This window comes from Struthio camelus, chromosome 3 (genome assembly GCF_040807025.1).
Source record: "Struthio camelus isolate bStrCam1 chromosome 3, bStrCam1.hap1, whole genome shotgun sequence".
Taxonomy (NCBI): domain Eukaryota; kingdom Metazoa; phylum Chordata; class Aves; order Struthioniformes; family Struthionidae; genus Struthio; species Struthio camelus.
This window is the reverse complement of record NC_090944.1, coordinates 126,739,260-126,749,742: the sequence shown is the minus strand read 5'-3', so window position 1 is coordinate 126,749,742 and position 10,483 is coordinate 126,739,260. Positions and strand designations below refer to the sequence as shown.

Genomic DNA, 10,483 nt, shown 5'->3' with positions numbered 1-10,483 from the left:
AATCACATTTTGTGAAAAACGACATTTGCCCAACTGTAGATCGCCAGGTTCTACAAAAAGGTACACAACATAACGTATGCAACTCACCGATGAAGGCATTTATAAATTATTTCATCCGGCACAATCTGCTTAAAAATTGGTAACTCCTTGTGGAACCAAATACCTGCTGGCCATCAAACAGCGGCTAAGTAAGTCTGTTTCAGAAAGGAAAAAAAAAGTTGGGCTTTGAGGCAGTGATTAAAAAGAGGTAAATCCCATTAATTATTATTAGCAGTTGAGCATACTGCTTCTTTAAAGCTTTAGCTTGCTCAGAGCACAAGTACAAATTAGGAAGATGCTATACAGAATATGGAACTCTAGAACTAAAACCGTTTTATGCTTGTTGCCATCATGCAAAGTGCACAGACTTCTGGGAAATAAAAACGTAAGTCAGCAGAAACCACTACGATATTCACACTGCAAACATCAAATAAAAGAGCTAGCTCATGTTTTTGTAGACTATCTGCTGGAGAGGGATTACACGGACATTATCATACCATCAGATCTTACAACTTTGACACACTCTCACAGTACCTAATGTTTTTTGGAGATGTCCTCAAATTCATCTGATTATAGTAAAATCTTAACTTCTAAGTACCTAAAAAACTAGTGATTGCTAAGATGAGCCTGAAAATGTCAACCCTAAAGCTGCAAGCATCAAGTGGGAAAAATGCATATTCTACAACTTTTTATTTTAAGTTTTTAATCTTGTCATTTTTTTAAGGCAATCTCATGGTTTTGGGATCAGACCCGACTCTTGAATGTGAAAGAGTTTATGAATATAGGATAGAGTGGTAAAGTCTTAAGTCCTGCATCTATGGGGAATTATTCCCAGCACCGGATAATAATTATGTTTTCTGTTTTTGACCTACCATGTTAAAAGGGGACATTATAAACAATAAATTAGAAGGATGTTTACATCTTTGTTACTACAAAATATGGTAGGTGATTAAGAAAAACACAACTAAACATACAGTAGATCATTCAAGATGTTTACTTTTTACTTTTCTCTTTGCTTAAATCATGAAAACAAAACACCAAGTTTCCCTCTTATTATTTTGCTAACTGTTATGATGGTTCTTATGGACAGCATAATATAACATCTTGCAAACGTACCATCCAATTAGCACAAAGTAGTAGTTCATTATATTTATCTTTCAAATGTTTAAATTTCCATTCCTGCTATTTGCCCAAATACTGTGGCTGTTTTTTAAAGTTTGGGCAAAGACCCAGCATTACCAAAACAAGTGACAAAGTATTTTGGAAATCAAAATTTAATAGACAGGTAGCTCAGCTTACGATAAAAAAGAGCTCAAAATGTTTAAAGCAGAGCTATTAGAAAACATTGGGTTTTTTAAATTAAAAATGAAGCTTCATTTTTATTATCAGGAAATAAGAAGATGATGAAAGATTTCTAACTGCCTCTGCTTTTACATTTATCTTCTTTTCCACATTATTATAAGTTGAAGACATCTCTAAGAACCTCTTAACAGCCCTGACCCTCTAGGTCAGCTCAGGTTTGGTGATGAGGACGGTTTCAAGTTTGCTCCCTCAAATTTTTTGTGCCTGACTACTACCTTTTCCCCCAAATCTTGGCCTTCGGAGAGCAGAAGGAAGATGCCGCTAATAAGTAACGCTTACTGCTCTCATGAGGACAACAAAGGTTTTTAATTTATTTTATAGAACCGGGCACAACTGCACATGAGCACCTGAGTGGTGAGAATATTCTTCCTACAAACTGACCACCATCCTATCCACCTACCTGCCTCTGCAGGCACAAGGAGATCTAGAGTTGCGTAAATGGCTAATTTGTGACTGAAAACAATGGCAACGAAGGTTAGAGAAGCAGAGCTCAGCATGTGGGGCTTTGTTTCATTCTACTGTAGCTCTGTCAGAAAGGGGAAGTGATAAAGGGAAGGGGAGAAGTAGGAGGAAGCAGAAAAAGGGAGCAAATGTTTTTAGGATGGACAGTCGTAAGCAGGGTACGTTTCATGTTTCAGATCAAAGGAAGGAACTTTTACACTGGAAGATGGATATTTTTACCTAGATCCAGCGCATGCATATAGAGTATAGATATGCTAGCTCTGGTCTCAAACTGCTCAGAGAATATGCCTCTGGATGAGTAAAAACAGATCCAGCTGTTTTGAGCATTCTGGAACTGACCTGTGCTGTTGCATTAATTCTTTTTAAAAAACTTTTTGGTTGACTTTGTTTTAATCAGCTAGAAGCCTTCACTAGCACAGCAAAAAAGGAAAGGAACTGACCGGTATTGGGGAGTGGATGTTGTAGTTCCTGTCCAGCTCAGTACAGCTATTCACAACTCAGGACACCTGCAGATGCTATCAGCGAGCAGGACCCGAAATATTGAAACTACAGCTGAAGAGGAGGGCTAACACTGTAACCTTTCCTGTGCAGACAAGCCAGGAAAGAAGTTAAGAATAACAACTATTCCCATGCAGAGTGACAAAGCACTTGCCACATTCCCTTTTCCAAGCTCCTGACAAAAATGCACCAGAGGCCAAAAAAAAAAAGAATAGGTTATTTATTCTATATTTGTCCTTGACAATTGCTGAGTATACACTTGCTTTTTAAGAAGAGTGATACGCAAGGAAATTCTGCAGTTTCAGGAGCGGTTTTGTGCTGAATCAGCTTTCGGCAGCACATTCGCTCTCCTCAGCAGCCTCCCCAGCGTCCTCCGCCAGTTCAACTGAAGTGTACTGTATGTGCTAATGAAAATGCGCACCTGGCATAAATGGTTCTGATCTGTCTGCCATAGCTTTTGGGGAACCAAGTAGCAGAGATGCTGGCTGTCTGGACAGGCTTTAGAGAAGCCCAGTCTCTGAGGCAATTATCAAAAAAATATAAAGAGTTTAGGAATCTTTTCAATAACCTACTGCAGTGACCATGATATCCTTCCACAGAGATGCTTCCTGGAGGACTAGTCAGCAAGAGGAATTGTGCATCCACCTCTAGAATAGACTCCTTGAAATAATTTTCTGAAGATGGATGAAGAATACTGGTCATTCAGGCATTCAGGATGTGGTTGGTGGATTAAACAAAAGACTAGGCAGAGGTAAAGCTGGTAGATTTTTCATTATCTGCACTAAAAAAAGGAATGCAAATTGTTTACTTGTGCTAACTTTCACAAGAAAGTCCAAGCTGTTTTGTGTAGGTCACTGAATCATGGGGCTCTGTGTGTGTGTGTGTGTGTACACGTGTGTCTATAAAGGTAGCAGTATCTTTTGACAAGTGTGTGAAAGTCTCATCTCCAATTACTGCAAGCCTACGGGGGAAAAAACCTTAATCCTATGGCCAAGTTGGAACCCCCTCCTCGCCCCACTCCAAAGCTAAAGGCCTTGCTGTTGCAAGAGCAGAATGTGAGAGCTCACTTGGAGGCTGCCTGAGAGCTGCTTTTATCATGATGGCTGTATGCAAAATACCATTATTTTTCACAGATAGCACAAAATCTCCCCAGAGAAAGGGAGGAATGAAAGAAAGGCTCAAACAATTTTGGAATGTATTTCTTGCCTGTAAAATCTGTGCATGGAAAATATTCCCCTCTTTTTCCTCTGCATACCCAAATGCATACTAAATAGATACTAAAGAGACATAGAGAGGGACCATCTTAATGGTCCCATATGATTTCTTTCTGCCTGCTGAGACCTGGTGAGACCTGGCTTTGTGCATAAAGTTACACTGATTTAACTTAAAAGTTGATTTGGACACTGGTTTCATCATCAGTGTACAACTTTGCTTCTGAATGTTTTCATACTACATTTAAGCCAACTTCCAAATGTACATGTTCAGATTCAGGCTAACTGAACAGAAATTGTTTTCTGCTCCTCTAACCAAATCTACAGAGTCTGCAACCGTTTTTATTAATAGGTTTCTAGATAGACTGGAGCAACACCTTATGCTTCTGGCAAATTCTAAGATTTGAAATAATTCTCCAATTTCAAATCTTATCATCAATAGATGTTTCAAGGTAGAAATTATATCATTTTAAATGTTTCACTTCTGATTTTTAGGTACTTACATAAATACATTTTTGCCAACTTCTGTCCCCCTCTTACTTCACCAGCAGAACTATCCTGCCCAATGTAGATACTACAGGGACATAAGTATAGTTAAGAGCTAATAAACTGGGGAACCTGACCACTTAGAGCTTCTGAATGTTTGAAGTAGTTACGATCTTAGTATGAAAATGTTCTAGCATATTGTGCCTCTATGCAAAGAGGGAATGCAACGCTGCAGCATGTCTTGGCAGCATGCAAAGCCAAAGAAATCCCAATTCCTTCTTCTCTTCCCTTTCCTCCTTCTAATCCAGTTTACTTTTCAGAACAAGTGTTAGAAAAACATTCCTATTCTGATGGTATTCAAATAGCTGATCTTTGTACATTTGTAACTGATATTTGGCCAGCTTGTAAGGTGCGTGGAGCAGCTTCAGGAAAAGGGGAATGGCAAACAGAACAGTTCGTTACCACTTGGCCATGATAACAGGAAAGTGCTGAGGTGTAAGATATGACAAAATACACTTATAACTTTTTGGCACTTAGGGCTGCAATAGTCTCACAGTTCACCCGTGAGGGACAAGAATGCTGGGCCAACCCCGAAGTGCCTCAGGAGTTTGTCTTTCTACTGCTAAACTGAGACTTGAGATGGCAACAATAATCTCAGTTATCTCCCCTGTTTCTTCTTCAGACCCTTTCTGCCCCCTTGTCTCTTTTCACTGTACTTCAGCTTAGGCATGGACCAAGTGAGCCTGCATATAAAGGGGGTTTTAGCTCTACATTAGTATCACCCACTGCCTCTGTCCTCTTTCCACCTGCATATCTGGTCTGGATGCAAAGGTAAGACCAAAGCTCTCTGCCTGGGGAATTTTGGATGTTAGATGCCCAGTAAGAAAAATATCTCCAGCTCAATCTCCTCATAAAGGCTAGAAAGCATGCAAAAAAACTAACACAGACCACGGACAGTGATGGGCCACATCCCTGGCATCTGGCTAATGCATACTTTCACAGTTTTGACTTATTGCCGATGTGCTACATTTCTGTTCCTGATTTCCTGAAAGGGAGCTGTCACACAGTGACATACATTCTTGTGTCACGTGCTGTGGCTACACAGCTCCTACTTCATTTTGATTGCATTGACCCTTCTGTGGAAATACTCAAAACCTGTAAAAAGGAGAACAACAAGCGAACCCCATTGCAAACAGTGCAAATTTGTCTCTTGTTGTTTGGATGTCATGCGGATGAGACTTCCACTAAGGTACCTATAACAGTTGGGCTGGCTATCCATGACTGTCAAGTTTTCTGAGAATGCGTCAAATCTATAGAGGCTAAAGGCTGTAACCCTGGAAACTGGTAAAGTAAAGTGGAAAGGGATACTGAAAGAACTGAGGAGCAGTTAACTACAGCTCTCAAATTCTGCAAAACCAAGGGAATACTGATTACATCCAACAATATGTCAAGGACATATACTCCCAAAGGAAAGTAGAGGACAGTAACATTAGTTGCTAATCCTGTACTCAACACTTTGGAATCTAAAAACGAAGCTTGTTCATGGATTTTTTAGCTAAACTAGCTTTCTGGATTAAATGAACCAAAGTAAAACAACCAATGTTCTCTTCCCAGATAATTCAAGGAGCGTATCTTCCAAACCTTGCTCAGCAAAAAGTCCTCACAAATCTTGCATTCTTGTTGCACATGAGCCAAGCTTCTGCAGGGCGGATGTAACATAATCTTATCTGGAAGATGTGCTTTTAGTCTAGTGGTTAAAGCAGTTTCCATGCATCAAAAACAGACCGACGCCTCTCAGCCTAAGAAAGGCTACGAACCCAAGTCTTTCACTGCTTTAAATGCTCTGACTACTGGGTCACATCATCAGAGGCCTCTCCTTTCCATGGGCAAAGTTTGAATGGTTAGTCCATGGCTAGTCTGCACTGCACTGGATCTAAAGCTGCAGCTCTGCTAGAAGAGCTTCAAGCACGCTTTGCCCAGGAGGCCCGTTTAGGCCTAAACTCAAATACAGCACTTTCCAACTGAAAATCAGGAAGTATGTTTAGGACAAATAAGCACTGTGATGGTCCCTTTCATGGATGGAGAAACTAAGACGTTAAGGCATTAAGCAGCCTAACAGAACAGAAGCATAAAAACAACAACTGGTTTGAGAAAAAGTTACATATGGGATCTAATTATCTAGTTCCTGTTCGTCATTTAGATTTATTTTGATATTTCCTCAGACTATATGATGAGATAAGGACCCACATGCTTCAAAGGCAGTGTGATTCCTATATTCTATTATTACAGCTATTTAAAACATTTAAAGTGGTCTCCAGAAGGCTGGGGAAATAAAGCTCAATGTCTACTAGACAAGAAAGTCTCTGGGCTGTTTCTGTAGAGGAACAGAAGAAAACCTGATGGGCACTGAGAGCTTGCCGTGGCCCCTGATTCTAGGCCTAGTCCCAGCTCAGTCATTTTTAGCCCCTGGCAGTGTTTAGCGTCTCCCTCCCTAGGAAGGGGCTCCCTTTGAGCAGAGCTAGCCTGCTCTCTTTCCTGCTGGAGCAGCCAGCTGGGCCGGATAGTCCAGTTAAGGGCCCCAGCACCAGGCACTGGTCCATCTGCCAGCCCCAGGCAGTGCCCAGGCCCCTGTCTGTCATCGTGCTGATAAGGACTGATGAAGGCTGACAGCCTCAATGACAGACTTTTTGCGCAAAGAGGACCCACCAGGGGTCCTTATGCACCTGCAGCTCCTAAGCAAATGAACGTCTCAAAGCTTCAGTGCGGGCAGTTAGGATCCCTGGCTTTTCAGCTCACTGCTATAGTTGTTTCCCAGCAGAGACACTTGTTCAAAGCTGCACAAACCACCTATAGCCAGTCACAGTAACAGCTCAGACGTTCTTGCCTCTCGCCCCGAATCCATGCTGACTTTTTTCCCTTCAAAAACTGTCATGTGGTAAGTGCCTGGTCTAGACTAGACGCCACTTGAGGGAAGCGGCAGTTCCCTCATTTTGTGACTGAGAAACTCAGAAAAGTAGCTATTGTTTTGGACTGTTTTTTTTTTTTTTTTCAAAGCGGCATTTAGCCCAGGAACAAAAGGTCCTTCTTTCTGCTCACAAGGATAACTAGAAGCAGCCAGAATTAAAAATCTGGTCTGGAAAAGAACAAAGAGATAATAGGGAAAACCTCTTAAAACTACAGCCTAGTTGGAGGTTGCCGTTCTTAACTCACGGGAGGTCAGCTTTCACAAATTCAGGAGGTATTCTTGAAGAAGCAAGAGTGAGCAAGTGGGAAAGAACTATAACTCTTGGAGTCGCTAGTGGAGTTCCTGCACAGCTGAAAAGCTAATCTTTTTATAAAGCTGATCTTTTATAAAGCTAATCGGTACTGTCATGCCAGTGCAATAGTGCTGTTAGCAGAAGTCAGCAAAAATGACTAAATGACTAGCAGGAGGGAAACGGCATGGTTGTCACACTTTCACTCCTGGGACCCAGTATGGGCACGTTATTAAGGAACTACTAAAAGAGTATGGAGCGAGCTGCCTAAATATGTAGAACCAGAAGGGTCAATTGACAGCAGAGATACTTGCTTTTGCAAGTAACAAGAAAATGTGACGTAAGGAGTTTCATGTATGTTTTTAAAAAGCACTCACAAGATAGTAAGCCACAAATCCCCAGTGACAAAAGAAGCATGATGTTATTACGGAAGAGACAGACAGCTGATTTGCCCAGCATTTGAGTGATGACAGAAACCTGCTCCGTTCGCTCTAACTTGCCAGTGGAGGTGCACACACGTGAAAATCGCAGTATTCACAAATACTGCTGACAACTTTGTAGTATTGAATCTGTTGTGCAAAAGAGCCATAACTAGCAAACAAGGTAGAAAAGTAGCTAGCTTCACTGAAATGGTCACTGTGTGAGGTAGCTGTTCTGTTGGCTCACAGTATCTTAGGTCTAGGGTTCAGACAGCCCTGCAAATGCATCCCAACTCCAGTGCTTATCCACTGAATGTCCTTGTACAAGATGTTCCCAACCCAGCTGAGAAGAATAGCCGTCACACAGGCCAGCCTACACATGACAGGCATTCAGAGTGGAAGCCAGGAGCCTGAATTACAGTCACTACACAAGGCATGTGGAAAGGGAGGTACCTGATATCTGAATCCATAAAAGACATGCAGGGACATCCATAGCCTGACATGCAGGGACAGCCAAAAGAGAAAACTCAGTGTAGAGTATACCTCAAATTCTGCCACTAAGATAATAACCATGATCTGGTTGATCTCTTCGTCTTATTGTTGAAAAAAAGGAGAAGAACAGTATTTTCCTGAGAGAAAGCTAATAATGTCTTCGATCAGCACATTAATGTATTGTACGAAACAGCTATACTCAGTTCTGTCTTCTGTGCTACGCAATCCAAACCCTTTTATCTCCAACACCCATTAGCCACAAAAGGCACTGGTTATTTTGGACTGGGGGCACTCTGCTCCACTCCTGATAAGAGCTCTTCCACTTCAGTGAATGACACTGAAGATTCACTGAGTCAAAGGCATGTGTTCCAGCTTAAGGCAGAGTGCTCAGCATGGGGGCCAAGGGAGGTGAGGAAGGAGATCTACTCTGAGCATGGCTTTGGTATTCTGTCCAGGGACACGTTCAACCCAGCAACCGTCCTTAGAGAAGAGCCCCCAGGCCTTTCTTATTGCATTGAATTTCTAGAAGTTCTGACATAGCTCCAACAGAAAGGGTGAAGAGTGCCAAAAAGAGGAGGACATATGTTGGATCTGCCTTCAGGCAGAGGAAGGAGTTGAAAAAAACTCTCCCATGACCTAGGTGAATGTTCTTAGCAATGAGCCACTGGATTAAAGGTGTTAAACAGCAATTTGCCACTGTTTTAAAGGACAGTAGCAGCCGCTGCTGCATTTTGGGCGGAGTCTGAGCTAGAAGTATGCATACATCAAAACATCCAAGCCACCTAGGCAAATCAGATGCTGACTTCTCAGCTCTGTCAGACTGAGGCATTGCTGAGCATCTGCAAAAGCAAAATGTTTCAGACAGGAAAACTTCAGTGTTTAAAAGGGGGGGAGGAGGGGGACACACCCTCTGACATCCAGGAAGCAGGACTCTTCCAAGGTTAAGACAGGTGAGATTGTGCCTCATCAAGTCTTTCTTTATCAGAGTGTCCTTAAGTGCCTTTTAGGAACTTTATACCTTGGGTATGTATTTTTCCTTTAACGAGGGTGTAACAATCCATGTCTGCCTTGGAGAAAAAGCAATGCTAGAGAGTGCACTGCTTTGAAAAATGTCAAATGCAACCCAGGTGCCAAAAATCTCCCTGCGGGTGGATACCACATCTTATTTCTTACTGGCTTGAAGAAGGAAGGCTGAGGGCAGTGAGGGAAGGTGTGATACATACACACCTGCAAAGGGCCTCAATAAGGCCAGCTCCTTGGCAGCAGGTAGGATCAAGCACATCTGCGGGGCTCGTCCAACCTGCCTAGGGGCCTCCAGGGAGGGGGATTCCCACCAGTGCCTGGGCAGCGCTACGGGACCGCCGGGCACAGCAAGAAGGGGAAAGGAGGGTCTGTGGACAAGCACCCGTTGTCCTCCTCCTGGCATCACCGGGGAATGAAGTTCCCCATCGCGTCTTGAAAAGCGAGGCTTAGATATCTCCTTCCGAGGCCAGCCGGCAGACCGGCTCGCTGCCCTCAACACGAAAGACAGGGATCCAGACGGATACGCGTCACCTGTCCCTACAGGTGCGCCCTAAGGGAAGGCACCAGCACGCCCAGGCCTCCCGCACCCCCTCTCGCCCTACCCTCCGCCGCCGGCCGCTGTGGCGCAGCGGGCGATGCCGGGGCCGCCCCACGCCAGCCCCCGCCGCCCCGCGCTCACCTCCGCCGCCCCGGTCCGGTCCGGTCCGATCAGGGGCGGTCAAGTCACCGCTTCTCCGGGCCGCGGCGCGCACGGCTGAGGCGGCCCCGCCCCGAGGCGGAGCGGCGCGGCCGTTAAGGCGCGGCCGTTAACGGTCGGCCGCGCGCCGGCCCCAACGGCCGCGGGCAGGGGGAGCCGCCGCCAAGCGGGGTTCGCGTCGCGTCCCCACAACCGCGCAGAAACGTCGCGCTCTCTCGTCACGGGCCTCCGCTGCCCTCCTTACTGATGGGGAAAGGGCCCCCAAAACTGGGAAAGGGACTCAAAGCTGACGAGCGGCTGGCTCCCTGGGCTGCCGTGGGCGCAGGCAGCAGCGAGGGGTGCGCTGTCACCTTTGGCCTGACAGCGCCGGAGGTTTTCCTGTTCGCCGCCGCACGCTAAGACGCGATTGCAAAACGTGGCTCTTACCCGAGGGCTGGCAGTAAATGGTGGTGTGAGCGGCGTCAGGCGCGGTGCTGACCCGCGGGTGGGAGTTGGGAAATGGCGATTGCGAGGGCCGCGCCTCAGAGGCGCTGGCTTTCC

At 44.6% G+C, this 10,483-nt stretch overlaps 1 protein-coding gene across 4 annotated transcripts in view; it reads right to left on the bottom strand.

Moving 5' to 3' along the window:
- TLR5 (toll like receptor 5) overlaps positions 1-10,483 on the bottom strand; it is a 20,913-nt gene extending 10,430 nt beyond the window's left edge. Inside the window, exons 1-2 of one of the 4 annotated variants that reach the window (XR_011140496.1) lie at positions 9,926-10,023; positions 88-194 (exon numbers count right to left, since the gene is read on the bottom strand). The gene's annotated coding sequence lies outside the window, so the exon portion shown is untranslated. Of the gene's footprint in view, positions 1-87; positions 9,899-9,925; positions 10,073-10,369 lie in introns of those variants that run through there. The other 3 variants (XM_068940210.1, XM_068940211.1, XM_009686697.2) reach the window with 3 other exon arrangements.